General features: G+C 51.9%; 1 protein-coding gene across 6 annotated transcripts in view; it reads right to left on the reverse strand.

Annotated features, from left to right (window-relative positions):
- ACBD5 (acyl-CoA binding domain containing 5) overlaps positions 1-25,527 on the reverse strand; it is an 803,722-nt gene that overhangs the window by 190,198 nt on the left and 587,997 nt on the right. The gene's annotated exons all lie outside the window — the stretch shown is intronic.

The following is a 25,527-nucleotide window of genomic DNA, read 5'->3' on the forward strand; positions in this document are numbered from 1 at the left end:
TATTCATTGCAGATAATTTAGCTGGAGTCACATATGTTCTATGGATGATATTGAACTGGATAAGCTGGTACCTTGCATTCCGCGAAACCATGCGCCTTTTCACATACTATCATCCATTCCCCCTCTGAAACCGGACCACCCATGTACTCTTCCAATTTACTCTGAAGCACAAGTTCCTTTGTGGAGAATGTACTCCTTAATGCTTGATAAATCCTGGAGAGCTTAGCTGAGCCACCCCCCCTTCCTCACTGTCCTGTGTCAGGAGCACCTTCATCAACAGGCTTGTCTGTGGTTCCTCCAGGATCCCCTCCCACATGGCGGCCAGCTGCCTGGTCACCATCCCGTATGTCAAGAAATAGCCCTTTGGTACCCCATAGCGAGTACTCCATTCCTCAAAAGGCAGCAATCTCCCATCATCAAACAGGTCCCCCATTGTCTTGCATCCCCTATCCCCCAAGCCAGACACCCCCATCCTTCTCATCGCCAAGCGGAGCCCTGGGTCCACATCCCATGGTAAATCCGTACTATAGAGACCGGACACTTGCAGTTTCCTCAGGAGCTTCCTCCAGATCGTCCTCACCTCCTGGAACACAGTCCTCCTATCGTGCCCCACAGTAGCTCCATCCCCTTCAGGTGAGTCAGAAGGGCCCCAAGCATCCCTGTCAGTGCTTCTCCCCTCTTGTCTGTCCACGTCAGTATCGCCTGCAGCTGCGCTGCCATAACATAGTTCATAATCCGGCAAGTTACGGCCCCCTTCCGACCGCGAGTGTCTCAGAGTAGCCAATGAAACCCTCCTCCTTCCTGAAACCCATAGCAGCTCCCTAATTTTCTCATCTAGTGCTCTAAAAAAGACTGTCTTAATGCCATACAGTATATTAGAGAAATAGTAGAGAAGCCTTCTGAGTATAACCATTTTGCATAACGCCACTCTCCCCATCAGTGATATCGTCAATTTCTTCCAAAATTGACAGTGGCCTATCCCAGACAGCTCTCTGCCGGCATTGTGCAAAAATGTCTCCTCCACTTTGTGGAAAACTGCCCCCAGTCCGACAGGGTGAGTAAATTGGGACTGCATGGCCCCCAGACGGTATAGTACCGACTTTTCCTTATTGATGCGAAACCCTGATAGTGCTAATAACATTGGCATATTCTCTCGCAGGTTTTCCACATATACTAGTAAATCATCTGCATATAATGACACAATATGCCTCACCCCCCATGAGTATGCTTCGCCCATCTCCTTTCTGATGATCATCAAGACCGGCACCCCTGCCTCATCCCCCTACCCAATGCCGACTGAAATGAGACCCAATTATTTGTTATCACCCTTGCTACCGGCTTATTATAAAGTAGTCGTAACCATCCACAGATATTCTCCCTGAGTCCAAAGGCCCTCAGTACACTAAACAACCAGCCCCACTCCAATGAGTCAAAAGCTTTCATTGCATCGAAAGAAGCTAGTGCCATCTTTCTCCCAGAATTTGTGACCTGATCCATCACATGGTGCAACTGGCTCAGGTTCATTGAAGTGCTCCACCCCCCTATGAAGCCATATTGATCCAAGTGCACCAGAACCTGGGACCCTTTTAGATAATCTGACAGCCAGTATCACCCCCAGGACCTTGGCGTCAGCGTTCAACAAAGAGATTGGACGGTATGACGCACAGGATCCTTTCTCCATTCTAACAGGACTGTTATCACCGGCTCCATCATTTAATCGGGAAGTAGCCCAGCTTGGAAGGCTTCGTCGTACACTTTAAGGTGGAGGATCATGAGGTCTGCATACTTGCAGTATAACTCTGCGGGAAGCCGTCGCTCCCCGGGGCTCTACCCTTCTTATTGCCTGCAATGCCCAATTAATATTTGCTTCATCAATGTGACCCTCCAGCCCTTCTCGCAGGTCCCCCTCTAGAACCAGTAGCAGTACCAAGTCCAGCAGTTTGTCCGCCTCTATCCCAGAATAGGTACCCTAGCTGGTGTGCAGAGACTGTTAAAACAGCCGGAATGTTTTGTTAATCCTAGTCAGTACTCCCGTTTCCCACCTGACCTGTGTGATGTTACTACGGGGCTGTTCCCGAAGGATTAGCCAAGCCAACAACCGTCCAGTCTTGTCCCCCTCCCCATGAATCTGGACGTCTTGATTGTTCCATTCAAAGCAGGACAACACAGCCTGCCTATCATGGCAAGAGGCTAATATGTCTGCCAAATCCTCCCCCATCTGCTTACTTCCATCAGATCTTTCTCCAGTGCAGACACCTCCCTCTCCATCACTTGTAAGTCACCTTGGAGATACAGACCCCTCCGATTGTTTTTTGAAGGCATCCTGCCAAGTCCCAGCCAAGGCCACAGACCCCTCATTGACTTCAAAGAACTGCACCATCTCCTCGTGAAGCATACCCACCAACGCCTCATCTTCCAGGGCCTCGGCGAGCAGTCGCCAGATTCTCACCGGTGCAAATTGTTGCACACCCCCACCCCCGCGCATCCAGGGCGAATGGTCTGAGATAATTCTCCCTAGATATTCCACTAGGTCAAAAGAAATTACAAGTTACTCACTGTAGTGACTAACATACTCTTAGTCCCTCTCCTCCATACTGTATGGGTGGGAAACTGAACCCTTTTCACCAGAAAAACCTTCTTCCCCTTTAAATTTAGAGGCGCGCAGGGGTGCGGCCCTGGGAGCATGCGCTCCCCTGACTCCGCCCACCAAACATTGCCTAATGACACCTGTATTATTAGGGGGAGGATAGTGCGACGTATGGAGGAAAGGGGACTAGTCACTACAGTGAGTAACTTGTAATTACTCTTACGTCCTGTCCCCTTTCCTCCATACTGTATGGGCAATTACAACTGAATTTAGCCCCAGGGTGGAGAGAAGACCCTCCTTAAGCAAACAGGTTCCTTAGAACCACCTTTCCGAAGGCCGTGTCTGATTTAGAGCCTGTGTCCAAACAGTAGTGCTTACAGAAAGCGGAAGGGGTTGCCCAGGTGGCTGCCCTGCCACGGAACCTACCGCTTGAAGGCGATGGCAGTGGCCTTGGCTCTGACCGTGTGAGCGTGCATGTTGGCTGGCAGCAGCTTGCGCTGCCCCTCATAGAACTCCTTGATGGCCGCAACCATCCATGTTGCGATGGACGCCTTGGATGCCTGATAACCGGGTCTGGAGCCCCCAAAGTCACAAAGAGTGCGTCTGATTTGCGGAAGCCCTTGGTCCGATCCAGACAGATTTTCAGAGCGCGTCTGACATCCAGACAGTGTAAAACTCTCTGGGCATCACCCTTTGGGTCAGTGAAGAATGTAGGCAATACTATTTCCTCTTTCAGATGGAAAGCGGATGGTACCTTAGGTAGGAACGCTGTGTGCAACCCTAGGACCACCTTGTCCCTTTGGAAAGTGGTATAGGGCTCCGAAGCTACCAGAGCTTGGATCTCGCTGACTCTGCGAGCAGAGGCGAGTCCTACTAACAGAGCTGTCTTGATGGTGACCAGCCTGATGTCCGCGGACGCCATTGGCTCAAAGGGTTTGTCACCAAGGCGCCCAACACCACATTGAGATCCCACACAGGATGTGGCCTCTTGATGGACGGGAAGAGTCTGGACAAGCCCATCAGATGTTTATTGACTATTGGTTTGAAAGAGGAGAAGACCTCCTCCTCCTCCTCCAAATTCCGGTAGGCCCCTATGGCTGCCAGATAGATGTGACATGTGTCCACCTGCACGCCTGTGTGGGCAAGGTGTGCCGAGAACCAAAGCACATCGTCCAGAAAAGAGGGCGCTAGAGAGCCATCCAAGATGGCGGCCTCCCTGTGAGCTCGGTGTAGCTCCCATGAATATCCTGAAAAATCGCTGCTTCCGTGGGGTGTATTCCGACAGACGCTGCCTCCCCCTTGTAGAGAAAGCGATTCCTCGCAGGGGGATATATTCATTTCATCGATCCTGTGGACGTGTGTGGCGAATCTCCCACAAGAAGGTGCCGCCCCCTCTTCACCGCGGACGCAAGGTGCGGCCTGCGTGGACGTCTGCGCCGCCGGCAAGGGAGCGGCCCGCCGTGCGCTGACTCGACCCGGAGGGAGTCGGCGTCATCCGGCTGGTGCCCCGAGCGGCGAGAGGCCTGGCGACCGCTGAGCCGACACGGAACCAGTGGAGCCTGGATGAGTTGACAGGAGAGAAAAAGAAGAAGGCAGACACCCGGCCCAGGTGGACAGGTACGTGCGCTGCGTGCGCCCCTCTGGCCCCTGTGGCCACAGCAGCTGTCACGCAAATCCCCGGGTCTCCCCGAGTGACAATCATATGATCGGAGGCCATCAGAGCATTGGACGGCTCCCAGTCTGGGTCCGCCCGCAAAGTGGGCCCAGCGGCGCTCCGGGAGCGCTGTCGCGCGGTCGCGGGAGGCGACGCTGGGCAGCATAGGAGGCCCAAGCAGCTGAAAAAACCCGGTCTCGGGGTGCGAGGAGAGGCGCGCGCGAGCGGCAGCAGAGACAGGGCCGCGGTCCGTAAAGCAGCAGGCGCCGGCAGCACTGCACCTTCTCACCCCAATGAAAAAGACCACCACAGCAGTAAACAACCCAGCTTCTCAAAAGCCATCATAGACACGCCAAATCCTTACCTAACCGGCGAGGCAACATGTCGACGCATCCCTCCGAGGGGGTCCAGGAATAGCGGTCCCAGTAGTGGAACTAAAAACAGTTTGGGAACGCAGACGCCTTAGTCAACTTTCCCGCTTCCAGCCGGCACGCTCCCACAGCCCCTCCCGAACTTCCACCAGCAGGTCCCAGACCCGCACTGCTCACCAAAAGTGGTACAGGAGTTTCCAGAACAACAGCAATTATGGGGAAGAGAGACTCCAGAAAAAACTCAACTTCGAGGGCAGCTCTTCAACCAAAGCACCTGCGGCCAGTAGTCGCTCTCAGTCCCCCAATCACAGCACAATCCAAGATGAGGCTGTGGCGCAGGATCTTGATATTGGAGAAATCCTGCTCGACCTGAAAGCCGGTATAGGCAGCCTTGGGAGCAAACTCGACACCCTCTCATCCAAAGTAGACATTCTCCAGTACAGACTAGACAAGCACGCAGACAGATTGGACACGGTGGAGCAAAGGGTATCTGACCTCGAAGACGGCTCGACCTCCCTAACATCCAGAGTGACCACACTAGAATCACAAATGAAAGCGGTATGTTCCAAAAATGAAGACTTGGAAGGCCGCTCTAAGCGTAATAACATCAGGATAGTGGGCGTTAGAGAGCACCAATTGGCTACCAGGATGGAAGATCATGTAGAAAAAATCTGCATCGAGCTGTTTGGAGAAGAGGTCCTTTCCAAGATGTTCGTCGTCGAGAGAGCCCACAGAATACCCAATACGAGGCCAATCCCAGGAGCGAACCCTCATCCAATCATAGCAAAGTTGCTTAATTACAAAGATCGCCGCCAGAGACAAAGGTAACCTCCAATTTGAGGGGGACAACATTCAGTTTTTCCCAGACTTCTCTCAAGCGGTACATGCGCAAAGACGATCGTTCCCAACAGTGAAACGCAGGCTGCAGGAAAATCAAATTCAATACTCGATGCTGTTCCCAGCCAAGCTCCGCATCCAACACGAGGGCAGAACCCAATTTTTTAATACACCAGAAGAAACAAGTGACTACCTGGACCGCTCCGGATGCAGACCTGTCACAAATAACGGCAGATCACAAAGAGGCAACGGACCTAGAAGAGACCCTCCGTAACTTTTGCCAGACGGTTACACATTATTAAGGCAAAGTATCACCCAGGCGCAACTACTTTCACCACCACGGAACAAATCTAGTAACAGACATGGGGAACCAGCCCCTCTTGGAGGGCCACCAGCGCCCCATGCACAGCAACGTTGGCTGTTTTGCCAACCAGAGTTAGTTCAGTATGGGCCAGTTGGGGGTTGCCATCTCGCACCCTCATCTCTCGCTGACCTCACTACGGAAATCAAGCAAGCAGAAGCCAAGACCTCAGATTCCCCCCGAATGCCTTGACTCCACGCCTACCATTGGATCTCGGCCCAGCATGTCCATGAAATCTCCCCCAAGAGACAATGACGACATATAAGATTGCCACATGGAATATTCGTGGGGGCAACCACCCGGCGAAAATGAGAAAGATCCTCCAATATTTGCGAAGACACAAAATTAACATTGCCATTCTATAAGAAACACATCTCACAAAGTCCTCGGAATCTCATTGGGCCAGATCATGGGGCTGCCAGCCGTACTTCTCATCCTATTCGTCATATGCCAGGGGAGTCGCGATACTGATATATAGGAGAACGAACTTCAGTCTGATCGACTCAAGGAGAGATACCGAGGGGAGAGCTCTGCTGGTGAGAGGAATATTAGCTGGTAAAGAGGTGGTCCTGGTTAACTCCTGCGCTCCCAACACAGACGGACCAGATCACTTCAATTGGGTGCTGTCCAGACTGGGAGAGATGAACGCAACAACCATTATATGGGGAGCGGACCTCAATACCCCACTCGATCCCAAGCTTGACAAATCACACAATACGTCAGGGTCACCCTCGAAAGCCAGTGCCCAAGTCAAAGTGATCTGTCACGCATTTGGTCTAACAGACACATGGAGAAACCATAACCAGAACACCAGAGAATACACATTCTACTCGGCAGTTCACCACTCTAGTTCACGAATCGACTATATCCTAGCCTCAGCCCGCAGCCCGTTTCAATGGGGGAAAAGCCAAATCATGCCAAGGTCCTTTTCAGACCACTCCATGGTCGTACTTGAAACCACCCTAGCAGGCTCCACAATCCCTGGTCGTCACTGGAGATTTAAAACAGGTTCACTAGCAGACACCGTTTTCGCAGCAGAACTAAACCAGGAAATAATCTCCTTCCTTGATACGAACAAAGACTCAGTCGACTCAGCCAGTACAGTGTGGGAAACACTCAAATGCTATGTGAGAGGAATATGCCTGGCAAAAGAAAACAGCATGCTAAAACAAATCCGCAGAGAACTCAAGGATAGTGAGCATCGATTAAAGGACCTAGAGCTCAAATCCTCTGTCTCCCCAGACCCACGACTCCAAGCTAAGATGAAAGTGGAACTCAAGAACTTAAGAGAAACAGCCGCAGACATCAGGTTAGACAATATGGAGAGCATCAAAAGCCTGGGGCCTTGCTGGCCCGCCTACTTTCGATCGATAAAGCTCCACCTCGCATCGAACGTATAAAGAATGCACAAGGCCAACTGGTATATACGGAAGAAAACATCTGCGAGGCATTCTGCGACTTCTACCGCACCCTGTACAGCTCAAGGGGTGCCGCAGATCCAGGAGCAATACAAGAGTTTCTTAATGACACTGAACTTTACTGGGTCAGCGCAGAACTACGAGAACCCCTGAACGCTCCGATCTCACTGGAAGAGATCCAGGAAGCTATAAAGGCCCTCCCAAACACGAAAGCTCAGGGTCTAGATGGACTTAGAGGAGAATTTTACAAAGCACACGCTTCAATTGTGGCTCCCCTTCTAGGTCAGGTCTTCGAGGAGTCGATAGAACGAGGTTCACTCCCACCCACGATGTGCGAAGCCAATGTGATGGTACTATATAAGACCGGCAAACCTGCAGAGGATTGTGCCTCATACAGGCCGATCTCTTTAATAAATCTAGACAATAAAATCCTGGCAAAGATTCTAGCAACGAGGTTGTTCCCTCTGATGCCGGCCCTGGTGCTCGGCGATCAGGCAGGCTTCATCCCAGGTCGTAGCACAACCTATGGCATCAGGAGGCTGTTCGGCGTTATTGAAGCTCTTGACCCGTCAGAACAGGCAATTGCAGTCCTCTTGGACGCCGAAAAAGCGTTTGATTCCTTCGAATGGCCCTTTATGTTTGCAACGCTCAGGCAGATAGGTCTAGGCAACTTCTTCCTTAAACTAGTGTCATTGTTGTACAACAAGCCACGCTCTTACATCACAGTAGGTAACACTAGGACCCAGGCATCACACTGGAACGCGGAACAAGACAGGGCTGCCCGCTCTCAGCCCTCATCTTCGCCCTGGTGATGGAGCCCTTGGCGTCGAGGCTACGGGCCGAACATCGTCACCGCGGATTGAAACTAGGGCCCCATAAATTGATAGTTTCTCTCTACGCTGACGACGTCATGTTATTCGTCAGCGATCCCCAAAACAATCTGAACCCTGTAATGAGGGAAGTGATAAAATTGGGAGAATGTCAGGCCTCAAAACAAATCATTCTAAATCAATAGTGTTTCCTTTAACCCCTCACACGACAGAATTCAGAGATGATCATGGGTTCAAATGGGAAAAGTCCAAAGTGCGCTACCTGGGCATTTATATGTCCCGCAATCATCACAAGGTATTTAGAGATAACTACCAAACAGTGTTACACTCCATACAAGAATGTGTCCAGAGATGGAAGTCTCTTCCGCTGACGCTCTGGGTCAAGACCTCCCTGACGAAAATGGTTATCCTCCCCAAATTGCTCTATCTCTTTACGAATATCCCACTACTCGTACCCAAATCCTTCTTTCAAAAAGTCAAGAGTTCGATTCTAGAACTACTCTGGCCCGGGAAACCGGCACGAGTGGCCTACAGTACCCTAACGTTGCCAACAACAAAGGGAAGCTTGGCTCCCCCAGACGTTGAAAAATACTATTGGGCGGCCCAGGCACAATTTCTGAGTCATTGGTATTTGGCTCACTATGTCCGCCCACATGTGCAAGTGGAAAGAGCCCTAGCGTCCCCTGACCTGCTTAGTGCGGTCATTATTAGCAATCTCCCCGTCCCACACAAGACACTAAACACAGTACTATCCACTTACGCTATCTGGAAAAAGATGGCCAAAGAATATGGCATAACCATACGGTATTCCCCCCTACGTCCCATTAAATTCATCCCCGGAATACCCCTCACAAATGAAAAAGTGTTTCTTATATGGGTAGACAAATTGAACCTTCAATCTCTGGGAGATCTGTTCCCGGAGAGCACCTTTCTAACCCCACAAATGGCCAAGGACAGAGGAGCTAATTCTTTTCTAGATGTATTCCTTTATTTTAGACTACGCCACACCCTCCAAGGGGTATTCCCCACGTTCCCTCAGCAGCCTCCCCTGTGGACCCTGCTACACAGTGTGATCCAAGCTCAGGGAGAGGGAAGATTGGTGTCAACCTTGTACAAATCCCTTACACAAGACACTCGAAAGCCCAACCCCCGAGCCCAACGGAAGTGGGAAACAGCCATTCTGGAGCCAATACCCACAGAAGACTGGGCATACATCCTCCGACAAACCCAAAAAAAATTGCACTAAATACGAGATATAAATTAATCCACTTTAACTTTATTTACCAAACGTACTACACTCCAGCCAAGAAAAAGAATCACCACCCAGAGACTTCGGGCCAATGCGAAAGATGCTCATCCGATAACGCAGATTTCTTCCACCTGGCATGGAGCTGCCTAGGTGTGCACCGCTTCTGGTCCGCCGTCATTCAGAAAACTTCCAAAATTGTGGGAGAGTAGGTAACCCCGCTCCCCCTGGGAGCCCTCCTGGGACTTACCAGACACATGCAACCAGCATCACGCAGTCTGACGGCACTCCTTATGGTCCTGGCCCGGAGAAGAGTAGCAATGACATGGGGCAAAGGCCCGCTCCCCAAGATTGAAGACTGGGAAAAAGATATCATATATTGTCAAGACTTAGACACAGAATTCATTAGAACGCTTCCATTACATGCGCGTCCCCCTGATATGAACAGCATAGAATCCTCAGACTCAGAAACCCCAAACTCTCAAAGAGGACAGACCGGGATAATTGGACCTTTAGAGAAGATCACTCAGGAGTGAAGGCATCAAACACAGTTTTGACAAGGCATCTGCACAGAATACGGGAGACGCAAGGGGAGGGAGGTGACTGGGAAGGGATGGGTATGAGGGATATTGTTTAATGTGCACCCTGTTGGTGCAGGGTTTGATTTCTGTTTTTGTCATGTACAGAAAATATTAAAAATAAAGTTTTAAAAAAAAAAAGCACATCGTCCAGTGTGCACGTCAGGGGGTCGATCTCCTTAGACTCTGCCTGGTGACAGAACCTGCTCCATTTTCTCTTGTATTGGATCCTAGTGGCCTTGCTCCTAGCGCCCTGGATGATCTCCAGGGTAGCCCGAGGCTCAGGTGCTTGAGGGTGACCTGCTCAGGAACCATGCTGCAAGGGATAACCTCTGAGGAGCGGGGTGGAGAACCCTGCCGCCCTGCTGGGACAGGAGAGGTGCTGGGCCCAGCGGAAGGTGAATGGGTGGTCTGTCCGAGAGGCTGAGCAGTTCAGAGAAGGGCGGCCTCGCTGGCCACCAAGGCACTATCAGTATGATGCTGAGGTGACAAGCTTGCTTTATCCTGCAGAGCATCCTGGGGATCCGGGGTGTGGCAGGAAAGGCATAGGCTGTCATGCCCTCCCATTGAATCTGCAAGGCATCGCCCAGGCAGCCAGGCCCTTTTGCCTCATAAGATGCGAACTGCTGGCACTTCTAAGAGGCAAATAGATCCATGAGGATGGCCCCGTACGTTGAAGACTACCTGTAGGGCCTAGTCATTCAATTGCCACTCGTAATTGTCCGCTCCCGGCCTGCTGAGCCTGTCCGCTTCCAAGTTGGCCTCCCCCGGGAGGTGGATGGTCTTGAGGTAGACGTTTTCCAGGACCCATTCCCACATGCTGACCGCTAGGTCGCACAGCGGAAGAGACCTGGTACCCCCCCTGCTTGTTGACAGAGTACATGCTGTTGGAGTGGTCGGTCTGGATGAGGACAGTCCTGCCACTGATGAGTGGAAGGAAGGCCCTGAGGGCTAGCAGATGGCCTAGAGCTGCAGCCAGTAGATATGCGACTCCTGCTCCTGCCGGGTCCAGACTCTTGACGCTGTGGCTGCTTAGAGTGGCTCCCCAGCTGTCTAGGTAGGAGTCCGTAGTAATGGTGACCTGCGGTGCCGGCTGCCGGAATGGCCTGCCGTCCGCAGATTACGGTCCTTGGACCACCACTTGAGGTCGAGTGGAGATGAGGCGGTATGCTGACCAGCTCCGCTTGGGAGCCCTTGTCCTGATTCCATGAGGCTGCGAAGTGCAGCTGCACTCTCCTCATCCTGACCCTCGTTTGCGGCACGGTCAAGAAGAGAGCTGCCATGATACCAAGTAGGTGCTGGTACCACCAAGCCAAAGTCGCTGGTCTGATAAGGAAGTGCGTAGAGGCCCTCTTGATGGCCGTAATCTTGTCCTCCGAGGGAAAAACTCTCTCGGAACTGGTATCCCAGATGAGGCCCAGGAAGGTGAGCAACTGCGTTGGCTGCAGCGGAGACTTGTTGAGGTTGATGGTAAACCCCAGGTCGTGGAGTGTACTTATAAGTGCGGAGGAAGTGAGGACCACCCCCCCCCCCCCCCGAGGATCTCGCCCTGACGAGCCAGTCATCCAGGTATGGGTAAACATGGTGGCCTTGGGCCCTGAGTAGGGCTGCATTTGCATTCATGAGTCTGATAAATACCCTGGGGGCTGAGTTGAGGCCAATGGGTAGCACCTTGTACTGGAAATTACAGCCCATGATCCTGAAGTGTTAGAAGGAGCGGTGGGGTTGCCAAATCAGGACGTGTAGGAAGGAGTCCTTTAGATCTAGGGAGCACATCCAATCTCTCTTGTCTAGTGTCCCTGCAATGAAGGCTGGCGTAACCATATTGAATTTTTGAAGCGGGAGGAAGAGGTTGAGGGTGGATAGGTCCAACACAACTCTCAGGCCAGCCTGGTTCATCTTTTGTATGGTGAAAATCCTGGAAGCCTAAGCCCCTCTGGAAGGCTGGTACTTCTTCCAATGTCTGGCTCTCGACGAGCGACCGGATCTCCACCGATAGAGTTGCCGTCCCAATATGTGGGAGTGGAGGGGAGGAAGGAGGAGTGGGAGGTATAGGCAGGCGGTACCCCGTGGATACTACTGAGAGATCCAAGGGTCTGCAAAGTTCTGGCGCCAGAAATGCACGTGAGAGGCTAGCCTGTCCCCCACTGGAGACACGTGGACCCGGAGGGAGGCGTCATGCCTTTTTATTCTTTGAGGCTCCTGCTGAGGCAGGGGACTGCTGAGGAGTTGCTTGTGCCAGTGCTGACTGGGCGAACGGTCAAGTTGTCTCGTCCTTCGCTCCTGGAATCCCCAGAACCCGCCAAATGTCCACCCCCTGTCAGAGCGTTGATGCTAACGGGCGTACGCCTTGGGTGTGGGCTTCATCTTGATGGTAAGGACTTTGCAGTTTGCAAGCTGTTCTTATCTAAATTCCTCGTCAGTGGTAGAGTGGAAGAGGTCACTACCCTTGAATGGAAGGTCCAATATGCGATCCTGGATGTTGGGGTTAAACTTGGTAGCCCTAAGCCAGGCCGTCCTTCTCATGTCCGTGGCGATGCAGATGGCCCGGCATGAGGTATTTATGTGGGCCACTGTGGACTCCATGATGTCCTGCACTACCAGCCTTGATTCTCCTAGACCCGCCTTGAAGCGTGTCCGGCTCTGCACCGGAAGTTCCGGAAGGAAGTCTGCTATTTCCTGCCACAGCCTCTGGTTAGCGGCTGCCAGCATGGCATCCGCGTTGGCCTGACACAGGTGCAGGGAGGAGTTAGAGTACAGCTTCTTGGGGGCGTGGCCTGCACGCATGGCGTAAGGAAGCAGCCCCATTGAGCTCCTGCCTAAGATCCGACATTCGATCCTGCAATAGCCGTTCAAACTACTGATTCCTGTACCCGAAGGCAATAGCGAAGAGCAGAACCCTTTCCCCTTCATCCGGCTGTCTCCCGAGGAAAATCGGACTCGGACTACCGCTACCGCCCCTGCTTTAAGCGGAGCCCCTGTGCCCAGCAAAATGGCGCCGGCGGCCTGATCAGCTCTCCATAACGCGAGGGAACGCGTAAAACACAGCCCACCATTGGGACACACTGTGGAACCATCTACCTTCCCCCACCAGAGCCCTGCTGAGCTGACCAGCCCTGGAGCAGTCCCCCGCCGGCCCAGTTATTGAGGACCTGGTTCACGGAGCGCGGCTGCTCGCCGGCCACGGCAGACTGCTACGGGCACGCGGGGGCAGGAGGGGGGAGCGCCCTCGGCCCCATCGGCGCTTGCTCTTCCTCTGCACAGGACCCAGAGGCGAATTGCCGTACCTGCACTACGTGGGGCCCTGGGCCCGGTGACCCATCATAAGACTGCCTCCACCCCGAACACTGTTGGTGCGGCCTCGAAAGACCAGAACAGCGGCCGGCGGAGCCGCCCGCCCGTGTGCTGCCAGCTCCCTGCGGCCCGCAGCGCAACTGGGCCCCACGTCTGCAGAGCCCAGCTGCGGTTTGCGTGCGGCTGACAAGCATAGCCCGGACCCAGCCCACACCACCTGGGCCACCGCCCACTACCCCGCCCCCCGGGAAGGGGACGCCGCTGACCGCCAGCACTACCACATTAACCCGGCTCCAGTGGCGGCCCGGCTCACTGGACGGCCCGCTGGCACCCAACGAACGCCTACAGCCAGCCAACACATTGCAACTGAGTAGGGAAACCCTCCCAGCCACCCTGCACCACGTCCCTCACCAGGCGTTGCCGGCCTGGGCCTGGGGCTTCGGATCCCGGGGACGCTGCTCAGCAGCATATGGACGGTGCCCTCAGCACTATAAGGTAAGGAGTTGCTGGGGGAAGAGGACCGTGTGAGGAGGGGGGTGCCCACCGGGCCCTGGGGGTGCTCCCTCCCACCCTGACAAGCACAGCCAAGCCTGCACTGTGACTGGGGCCCGAACCCCTCTGACCCAGGCCGTTGATTGAACCTCACTGCCACGAGCCTGGGGGACCTGGCTGCACTCGCCTGCACTTAAGACTTCCATTTGACCGGCCGGGGGGGCCGGCCTCCCAGCTGAAGAGGCGCTTGGCCTGCACTGACTGGACATTAACGAACAACCACCAGAGACCCCACACTACCCCATACACCAAGGGACAGGCCCCCACGCCGCCAGTGCTATGAGCCTTGAGGCCTCCTCTATTGTGCCCAAGGGTATGCCCACAAGCCGCACAAAAACCTGACCCACCAAGTTGGTGGGGCGAGGCACTAACAGCAGGTGTGACCGCAAGCAACCCTGCCCGGCCCGCCCTGCCTCCCTGTGGCGTCGGCTACCCCGTGGACCAGCACGCCCCCATATCGCGAGGAATGTCTGTGAAAGGCGCAAGAGGCAAGCAGAGGCAGACCATAATGGACACTTATACAGCCGGGGGAGCAGTGGGACCATCCCCCAGCACTACCGGCATCACAACTGCCCGGTCTCAACCCCCCCCACCCCCCTGAGGCGCCAACAGAACCAGCTAACCTCGCAACTGCTTGAAGCCATCAAGTCCCTCCAAATGACTATGGAAAGCAAAATCGACGCTGTGGCAATCGATTTGAACTTATTAAGACAAGACGTCCGAGCCATAGCAGGCAGAACGGAAGCACTTGAGACCCAGGTCCGCGAAAACACAGAGGCCAAAACCCAACTCCTGAGGGATGTCGACGCACTGGCACAAAAAGTAAAAAATCGCGAAGATAGGGCGGATGAGGCCGAAGGGCGGGCACAACAGAACATCAGAATTATTGGCCTGCCTGAGGGCATTGAAGGAAACGATCCCACGAACTACATTGAAAACCTCTTTCTGCAGGAGATCGGGCCCGGCGCACTAACACAAGGATTCACCATTGAGAGAGCACACCGCTCACTCACCAAAAGACCACCCCCTGGGACGCCACCCAGGCCGGTAATTGCAAAAGTACTCAACTACAGGGACAGAGAGACCATCCTGGCCTTCACAAGGTCAGGCGGCTGCATAAAGAGAGAGGCGGCGAAGATAGCCATTTACCCTGATTACACCTTTCAGGTCCAGGGGAGAAGAGAAGAGCCCAATTCAACCATGTTAAGGCCAGACTGCAAAAAGCGGGCTTGCGCTACATGCTCCTCTATCCTGCAAGACTGAAAGTGCTACATGACAAAAAAGCGCACCTACTCGACACCCCTGCTGATGCCACAGAGTGGATGGATGGCAAGCAACTCCCAGACCTTGAAACAAGAGACCGCAGACACCAACAACCCGAGACCCAAGCGAATATTAATATGGACATGCATACCAGGGAAAGAATCTAGACGAAAACTTCACTTACATTCGGAACAGCGAGATCGATCCCGGAAGAGCTATACCGAACAGAGATTGCTACACATAGGACAGTGGCCAACGAAGCGTCTTCTGCCCCCAGAAGAAATCAGGGTATATTAAACCCACCCGTAGGGCACCAACTGATCACTGGAAGGTCAATGGAGCAGAAACGGGGTAGTCAGAACAGGGGGAACCCCGCTGGACTTGTCACGTTTTGGGGAAGTTTTAAGTTTGGGGAGGGAGGGAACCACTGAGTTGGGATTCAAGTTTGGGGACTTTATGCAAAAGATCCAAGACCACCCACAATGCAGGTAGCCGCTGGAAACATCGTAAAACACACCTGGAGCGCCACCCACATAAGACTGATTGAAAAACACCTATGGCTGATAAATCAAAATCCTGACATGGAATGTCAGAGGAATGAACAGTTACGTTAAGCAGCGTAGAATCCGTGCACTCTTAAAGCGTAGCAAGGTGGGTATAGCCCTCCTGCAGGAAACTCACCTGAACGCACAAAAGCTAGCTGCACTCGCCAAAATTTGGAGAGGGACACTGATAGGATCCACATACTCCACCTACGCAAGAGGAGTCCTAATTTGGATATCCCCCACCATCCCCATAAATATGTTACAATCAAAAACTGACGACGAATGCAGGATGGCCTTGATGCATGGCAACATTGAGGGGAGAAAAGTCTGCTTGGTGAGCACCTGCGCACCTAATCATGACGCCACAGTCTTCTTTCGCTCCCTATACAAGCGCCTGAGCCCATTCAGAGATTGCACCTTAATATGGGGAGGGACCACAACTGTACTCTAAATCCCCTGGTAGACAGATCAGATAAGCAGGCCCGCCCGGCCCTACCGGCCAAAATACTGAACACACTAACACAACAATACGCGCTCAGGGACCTGTGGAGAGAACATCATCCCGAGAGGCGCCAGTTCTCCTTCTACTCGGCCCCACACGCTGTCCACACCAGAATCGATTACATCTACGTATCTGAGGAACAACTGGCCATGTTTAGCGACACACAATACCTTCCCAGAGTGTTGTCAGATCATTCCCCTCTGACGACAATGTGGACAGTGTTTGCACCCAGACCGCCCTGACTCCCACCTGGAGGCTCAGGTCGGAAGCCCCACTAGACGATGCCTTCTCTGAACAGATTAGAAAAAGCACTCTAGACTACTGGCAAACTAACTTGAACAGCTTACAACACATTAGCACGGTGTGGGAGGCATATAAAGTAGTCATGAGAGGCGAGATGATCGCTACAATAGGAGGCGCCCAGAAATCCATACTAGCCACGCTTACACGCAGTGAAGACTAACTACAAGCACTCGAATCCAAGGCCCCCGTAGACCCCACCCTTGTGCCAAGAATGATAGAGCTTAAACAAACCTGCCTGGGGCTCTGGGAAAAACTTGGGAAGCTTAGCTACTCTAAACACATCGAACGAACCCACGCCCTCGGAGACAAGCCCGGGAGGCTCCTAGCTTGGCTATACAAGAGAGAATCCCCCAGGACACCCATATGCCAAGTCCGGAGCCCAGACGGCTCCTTGATACGCACACAGGCCGGTGTAAACTCTGCGTTCACCAGGTATTACCAAGCTCTGTACACTGAACCCCCATCGCCTACAGGCATCGAAATAAATGATGTCCTAGACAGCATCGACCTACCCAGACTAGACGCGCACCTAGCAGAGGCCTTGGACGAGCCCATCACCCCAGAGGAGGTCATGGCCACCATTAGAGCCTTACCCTCCGGCAAAGCCCCCGGAACAGACGGGCTCCCAGGGGAGTTTTACAAAAAGTATGAAGAGATGCTGGCCCCGCTCTTCGCCCAAGTATTCACTGAAGCAAACGAAATAGGCTCCCTCCCAGACACTATGAGAGAAGCCTTGATTATCCCCCTACTGAAACCAGGAAAGGACAGCGAAGAGTGCGCCTCCTACAGGCCCCTGTCCATGCTCAACACCGATAACAAGATCCTAACAGCACTATTAGCGAGGAGGCTACATAGGGTGATCCCACTCCTAATCCACCAAGACCAATCTGGGTATGTACCTGGCCGAACCATCACAGATAACCTGCGTAAATTACACCACGTCATACATATTACTAACAACAGGCCAGAAAAATGCGCAGTGGTGTCCTTAGACGCCATTAAAGCATTCGACTCAGTCCGATGGAAGTGGCTGCTTGCCACCATGGCCAAGATGGGTATAGGACCAGCCTTCTTAAAATAGACCAAACTTATATACACTGACCCCACGGCTAGGGTGCGTACAAACAATACTTACTCCGATAAGTGGCGCCTCTACAGGGGCACGCGACAAGGTTTCCCCCTCTCCACCATGCTATACATTATCGCAATAGAGCCTTTAGCAGCATACTTAAGGCAGGAATATGGGGACGGGCGCATCGTTATAGATGGAGTGACCCATCTGGTCTCTATGTATGCAGACGACACACTACTCTACCTGAACAACCCGGAACATATATTGCCATACATCCTGGAGACTCTGGATAGGTTCCGCAGGTACACAGGGATACAAGTTAACCAAGACAAGTCTTGCCTCTTCCCCCTTGCATCCTTAAGTGGAGCCAGCGAAGAAAGACTCCCTGCCATGGCCATCAAGTGGGAGACCACCACCTTCAAGTACCTTGGCATAACCATTCATCGGGACCCCAAAACTGAGCATTCCCTCAACACTAGCTAAATGATCACAGTGCACTCCTATCATTAATTTAAATTTATCAAATGTATGCAATTAGTAATGGGGTGCCGGGGAGAAAACCAATCCTGACACTAGGTTGTATATAATATGAAACAAACAGATAACCACAATCTTGTGGATTTCTCCCGTCCCCTGCACACCCAAATGAGTATTGTAAATACAATCAATCGGTAAATAGTTTGAATATATTCAATTCCGAAGTTCATATAATATTTATCTCATAAAGAATTCTTTACTCAAAAAATTGTATAAACATTTGCTTGTTCATGTTAGACCATATAAAATACCAAACTGTTGAACTTGGAACTTTAAAAGTGCATAATATCAACTCCTACCACCTTACAGGAAGCAAACCTCACCATGTCTGAGAAATACAGGAAGCGGGTATAGCCAAGCAATATCAATGATAGAGCCAAAGAGAAGACAGAAAGATTAACAAGAAATGAATTACTCACTCCAAGAGTCAAATCGAGTGAAGTACCATTCACATTCACATATGCCCTAAAATATTCTGGACAAAGCCATCACATTTCTAGGATGATTAAGAAAAATTGGAGAATCATTGGATTGGACCCACAGTTGAATAAATTGTTCCCGAAACCACCGATCATAGAATACAAAAGGGGCCATAATTTTAAAGATCAGCTAGTTCATACTGAAAGACCACCAAAAGATAAACAGATGACACTACAAACAAGAAGAAAGGAACCTTTGCGTGACTAAGTTGTGGACACTGCAACAACATAATGAAGGGGACCCATTTACGACATCCATATAATGGAATGAAGATTAAACTCAGGGACTATGCCACATGTGACACAAAATCAATAATCTATGGACTCAGTTGTCCATGTGGAATATTTTATGTTGGTCAAACGAACAGAAAAGCAAAGGAACATTGGCATGAACATAAGAGCAACTTTAGAACAAATAATAGAAGATCACCAGTTGCACGCCACTTCAATGAAAATAAACATAATATTTCACAATTGAGGGTTATTATTTTGGAAGTGGTGAAAAGAGCCCCACGTGGGGGGAATCACACTAAGAAATTAAATCAGAAAGTTAGATTGGATTGAGAAACTGGACTCCATGTCACCTAGGGGCATGAATGAAGAGTGCAATTTAGGGGTATTTCTGTGAAAGTAAAGTAGAAAAGTCGGAGTACACCTAGGGGCATGAATGAAGAATACAACTCAGGGGTATTTTTGTGTAAGTGACATATGAGAGCCTGAGAATATTATACATGTCACATGGATTAATATGTTCCACATAAACCTTGACAGACAGTCGGAACACAATAAGTAAGCGGTATTAACAAGCTACACCCCTGAATGCATCAACTGGTTGGAGGACTGTTATAACATTGGAGAGTCATCACATGTACTAAATGTCATTTCAAATGAAACCATATGTGTTAAAATACATGTAATCTAGATACCTGGATAGGAGACAATTGACTATAATTCTATTTATAAGTGAAAATATAAAAGGAATCAATTGTAATATACTATGCACAATTTAGAATGTAAATAGGCGCAAGAATGATAATATTTTGATGAAAATTTCCCATCTGCATTAGGGAAACAAAAGACTGTGAGCACTTATATGATCTCAGTATAATTTTGAGTTATTCTGGAATTTAGGTAACAGAGCACTTATTTTCTAAAAACGCAATAAGTGACCTGAAAAAAGGTTTTTTCACTCGTCCATATTAAATCGGCACATATTTAGAATTGGCCAATATATATGACCGTCATGTCCCAAAGGACTATCTGATAAAAGGACTCATGTAAGCCTCAATCAAATGATAAGCATCAAAACACACGGACGTGTTTAATCACATGACAGGCAATAAACGTGTGATGTCATCGCGCTAAAACGTGATGTCACACGTATGAGGTAAGTAAATAAAACATCAGCCATTTTGCAGCCACTCGTTTCGAGAGGCTGCGAAATTGGCGTGCTGCAGAGGATCTTAAAGAAAACCCCTGACTCAGAAGGTAAATGAACCAGATAAATAGCAGATAGAACTAACAGAGATAAACCATTTGACTTCTACCTTCCATCTTTAATGAGAGGACATTATAGTAACATAGTACTCTTTCCCCTAGAGTTGGCGGTGAACTTTCCTATGAACCCAGTACTGCAGGGTGAACCACAAGGGATGAATGACATCCAGCAATAAGCCATTAAACTGATAGGTAAGCACAGGGGAACGATCTCCGTAGCTTATGCATTGTTACAGGATGGGAGAATGTATACTACAGATTCTACATTTTATTTACAGAACAACCCTTACACTTATGAATCTAAAGGGACAACATTGGGACTTGGAGGGACCTGCTCACATCAAGAGCAGCATATTGAACAAACAGTGGTGAGACTCCAACCAGGATTGGGAGACACCATAAGAAGGGTTTCACAGGTGAATTCTTTAATGGATCCAACTTAAGAGATATGATGATAAAGTCTGATTACCTAATAGGGTATATATTTTTTTTTTAAACTTTGTTTTATTAGCATTTTCATAATAGAACAAACGGGCATGAAGCCTTTTCAGCAGAGATAAACAAATTATACTTGTAACAGGCCCGGTAACCCACCCCCCCCACTCACCCCGCAAACCAACCCCCCCCAAACAAACATAGTCCCCTTTACGCTTGCTTCTTTTAAGGAGACGCGTAGAGGGCTCAATGTATCCAGAGCTTGAGAAAGAGCCTGAGCGTTGACTGCTTGTGTGGCTGTGTAATGTCCGCCGTCTCCCGGGGCATGGGCGCCCGTTCCTTCCGTGACTCTACCCTGTGGATCAGTGAACGTCCCATCCCCATGTCTGATGTACCCCGTACCAGTTGGCTTGGAATGTGCCCAGACCATTGTTGATCATAGCCCTAAGTTTATCCATCAGGAACACGTTTTTAACTTTTTTTAACCTGTCCTCCTTTGAGGGGGTCTCCGGGCTCTTCCATTTCTGGGCCAGGGCCACCCTTCCCGCCCTCAGCATTGTTTCCCACATTCTTGGGTATCTGGCTATGTCCGCGTCCTCAGGGGGGAGGCCCAGTAGCATTGTTAGAGGGTTTAGGGGGAGCAGTTCCTCTGAGACTTCCGCGATCCAGCCTCTAACCTCCGCCCAGTACGCCTGTGCTTTCGGGCAGTGCCACCACATGTGCCCTCTTGTACCGACCTGGTCGCAACCCCTCGGGCATACGGGGGACACTCCCGTAAACATCTTTGACAATTTTGCGGGGTCTCTATGCCACCCCTGAAGGATATTAAGGTTGTGTTCCATGTCCGCTGTGAATAGATTCCGATGGAAGACTATTTTAAATATCCTTGCCCAGGCGTCTTCAGAGATCTCCTCCCCCGCCAAGTCATTCCAAAAAGCACGGAATCTCCTCCTTTCCCCCAGGTTAACAGTGTTCAGTATTCTGTACATCCCTGAGACCGCCCCCTTCCTGGTGGTCGCTGTATCCAGGAATTTCTCGAAGGGGGTCAGCTGTCTTTTTCAAATTCTGTCCCCAGGATTGATTGCATAGAATTCCCTTCAAGCGGAGATATTCAAATATGCTGAGGGACCCCTGCCCCAGGGCCTCCCTCAAATCCTCATAAGGCAGAAACTCTCCTTCCCTAAACACTTGCCCTCCCCACTCCATCCCCGAGTCGGACCAGGACTGTGCGTTGCGGAATCCCCTGCTTCCCAGTTTGAGGGGATGACCCCAGAGCGAGGACATTGGTGACGGCCATGTCGTTAAATGGGCCGTCTGGGGGCCTTCCTTCCAGATCGCCCAGAGGACTCCCAAAGTTGGGTGTGATTTGAGTCTACTCGGGATGAATTTGCTTGGGGCCCATAGGAGGTCCCGAACCTTAAGCGGGTGAGCATCCATGTCCTCTAGGTACGACCAGTATGTGCCCCTCCCCTCTTTCATGTGTTCCAAAAGTATGCGCAGCTGGGCAACGAGGAAGTAGAGTTGAAAGTCTGGCAGCCCAAACCCTCCCTCCTCCCTCGGCAAGGTCAGGACGGCCTTTGCGGTTCTCGGGGTCCTACCCTGCCATATAAATTCCCGCACCGCATTCTGGAGGACCCTGAAGGTTTGGTCGGGGACTTTAGTCGGGAGGGCGGTAAAGAGGTATAGTAAGCACGGGAGTATGTTCATCTTCACCGCCGTCATCCGGCCATACCATGACAAAATCATTGCCCCCCCAACTCCTAAGATCTGCAGTGACCCTTGAATCAACGGGATCATAATTGGCCTGGGCGAGGTTGGACAGGTCCCGGGTAAGAAGGACTCCCAGGTATCGAATGGAGACCTTCCCTATTGTTATCCCTTCCAGGCTGACCAGCGGATCCAGGACTGGGTCCAGGGATCTCATGGGGAGCAGAACCGATTTAGAGGCATTAATCTTAAGGCCCGAGAGGCGACCAAAGGCTGCCATCAGGGACAGGAGGGGGGAAGCGAGGACACCGGGTACACCAGGTAGGCCAGGATATCGTCCGCGGACAAGGAGAGTTTGAATTCCACTTCGCCTCGCCTTATCCCCCTTATGTCCGGGTGAGCTCTGACCGCAATGGCCAGGGGTTCCATGGAGAGGACGTAGATCAAAGGGGACAGTGGACAACCCTGCCTTGTTCCCCGCGAGAGGGGAAATGGTTCTGACAACCTGCCGTTCACTTGGACCCTAGCCCTTGGGGCCCTATATAACGCCGCCACTCATTCTCTAATGTGTGACCCAAAGCCCATTTTCCGGAGGATGAGTTCCATTAATCTCCACTCCAGCCTGTCGAACGCCTTTTCCGAGTCGAGGGGCAGGACGCTTGCGTCTAGGTCAGACACCTGGGCATAGTGGAGTAGATCGATAGTTTTGCGGATGTTATCCGAGCCCTGTCTTCCCCTGATAAACCCCACCTGGTCACCATGTATCAGTTTCGGCAGGATCCCCTCCAACCGCCCCCCTATCACCTTGGCCAGGATTTTTACGTCAGTGTTCAACAAAGAAATTGGGCTGTAAGAGGAACACTCCACGGGGTCCCTACCCTCCTTGGGGAGAACCACTATGATTGCCACCATCATGGAGTCCGGGAGGGTGCCCCCCTCCAGCACCGCGTTGAACACCTTCACCAAGTGGGGGGAAAGGGTCGAGCGGAAACGCTTATAGAAGTAGACCGAGTAACCGTCTTCCCCCGGGGAAGTGCCCACTTTCATACCTCGGATCGCCCGTTCCACCTCGTCCTCTGTCACCGGACCCTCCAACCCCTCCGCCATCTCTCTGGACAGGGCCGGGATCTGTAAAGAGTTTAGGAACCCCTCAATCTCCGCCTCCCCCCCATTGTATTCCGAAGAGTATAACGTCTCGTAGTATCGGCGGAAGGCCTCGCCAATGTGGGGCATATCGTGGCCCACCACCCCTGCCTCGTTCTTCACTGCCTTCACCAGTCTACTTCTCTGCACCTCCCTCAGTTTCCAGGCCAGGATCCTGTCCGCCCTGTCCCCCTTTTCGTAATACTTTTGTTTGACCAGTTGGAGACTTCTCTCCGTCTTGTGGAGGAGGAGGTCCTTCAGCTGGAGCCTGTAGTCAGCCAGAGCGGCCATCTGAGCACGGTCCAATGGGGCCGTGGGAGGGCCACCCGGTTGGAGCTGGGCAATCTTCACCCTCAAAACCCTTTCCTGGGTCTCCCTTTCCCTTTTTTTCTGGGCTCCCATTTCGATCAGGACTCCCCAAAGGGTAGCCTTAAAGGCGTCCCATAAGATATGCAAACCTACCTCCCCATTATCGTTGATTTCGAAGAAGTCTGTGATGGCCTCGAGAACCTCCTGGGCTAGGACCTCGTCTTTCAACAAGGAGTCATTGCACTTCCACCTCCCCCTGCGATCGCTTAACTCTCCCCTCGCTATAGTGATGCGGAGCAGATCATGGTCAGACCAGGGGACCGGGTCAACCCTGTGGCCCGAGATGAATGGGTGCAGGATCTCGTCTGCCAGAATGTAGTCTATCCTGGAAAAAGACGTGTGGACCGCTGAATAATATGTGAAGAAGGGAGCGTCTGTTCTGGGGGTCGGAATCGTGTCCATCAGGCCCAGTTCTGAGTTGACCCTTTGGAAGTTACAAGCCATGATCTCGTCTGCCGCTCTGGAAGGCTGGGGTCCCGTGCGTTTCCTATCTCAGACAGGGTCCAGGACCATGTTAAAGTCTCCCCCCACCACTACCGTGCCCTGGACAAAATGCTTGAGTTTATCGCTCACCTCCTCCCAGAATTGCGCTTGGCCCTCATTGGGGCCGTAAATAACGGCAAGGGTGAGTGGGGCCCCCTGCAGTGATCCACGCACTACCAGATAGCAGCCCCCTGGGTCTTTCAGAGTGGCCTCGTTCTCGAAGCCCACGTTCCTCGCTACTAAGATGGGGACCCCCCTCTTTTTACATTTGTGGGAAGCGCTGAAGACCTCCCTAAACCCTCCAACTCGCATCTTGGGCTCCTTCCCCCGTGGCCAGTGAGTCTCTTGAACAAAGAGAAAATCGAGGTTTGCCCGTCTAAATTCCCTGCAAACCAGGGATCTTTTCGTAGGGGTGTTCAAGCCTCGTACGTTTAGGGAGCCCACCCCCAGGGGGGGCAGACTATCAGCCATGATCTAGACTTTCCTCTCTCTCTGTCAACTTCTTCCCATGGCTCTTCCCTGCATGCTCCCATTGGATAGTGTTTTGTTCCCCTGCACCCCCTTCCCCTACCCCTCGGGTGGGCCTAGAATGACACCCCAACTGCCCCCTTCCCCAAACCCTAACTGAACAACCCCAACTTTTGTGTACCCCTCCCACCCCCCTCCCCCCGGCGTCCAGCCAATTAGTTCCGCCATCACTGGCTTTTGGCCGAACCACCAGCCTGCCCACCTCAGCCAGGAAATCCACGTAAGATGCTCATCCCCTTGAGCCCCCCAGAACCCTCCCTCAGCCACGTCCCGCGTGTGAACCCATCATACTTGCTGTTCAGTAGGACGGTGTGAATAGTGAAATCTCAGGATCTGCTCACATCTGTCAAGGGCCCAATCGGTCGTTCCCGTTTCAGTCTTCTGAGTCATTCCGTTCTCCGTCTTTCGCTGGGGAGGGGGTGTTCATTTTCCTGTGTTTCCTCGCGCCGGTGCACTTTCTTCTTTCACCGGACGGACCCGGGCCATTAGGTCTGCCCTGCTCCGGCCCCTGTTGGGCCCCTCCTGGGGTTCGAGTCCACTGTGTACTCCTGAATAGCCACCCTTATATCCTCTTCCGTGGTCAGGGTCGAGCGTTGGCCCATGTATTCAAAAGTTAGGGAGAACGGATAGCCCCATCTATAGCGTATGCCCTTTTCCTTGAGCAGTTGCGTGAGGGGGCGGCACATTCTACGCTTAGCCAGCGTTAGGCCGAGAGGTCCTGGTATATGGAGACCTGGGCGTTATTGTAGGTGATTTCCCTAGCCTTTCTGGCCTCCTCCAGCACTTTCATTTTCTCTGTATAGTAGTGGAACCGGACCAAAATCGATCTGGGGGCTCCCGCTCTGTGTACCTTGTCGAAGGTGGGTTCGGTTGTCATCTCTTCTGCGAACAAGAGGGTGATGATCTCGCGCACCACTCGGGTGATGTCCCTCTCCG

The sequence above is a fragment of the Ambystoma mexicanum genome, chromosome 2q (genome assembly GCF_040938575.1).
Source record: "Ambystoma mexicanum isolate Mex_15411 chromosome 2q, UKY_AmexF1_1, whole genome shotgun sequence".
Lineage (NCBI taxonomy): Eukaryota > Metazoa > Chordata > Amphibia > Caudata > Ambystomatidae > Ambystoma > Ambystoma mexicanum.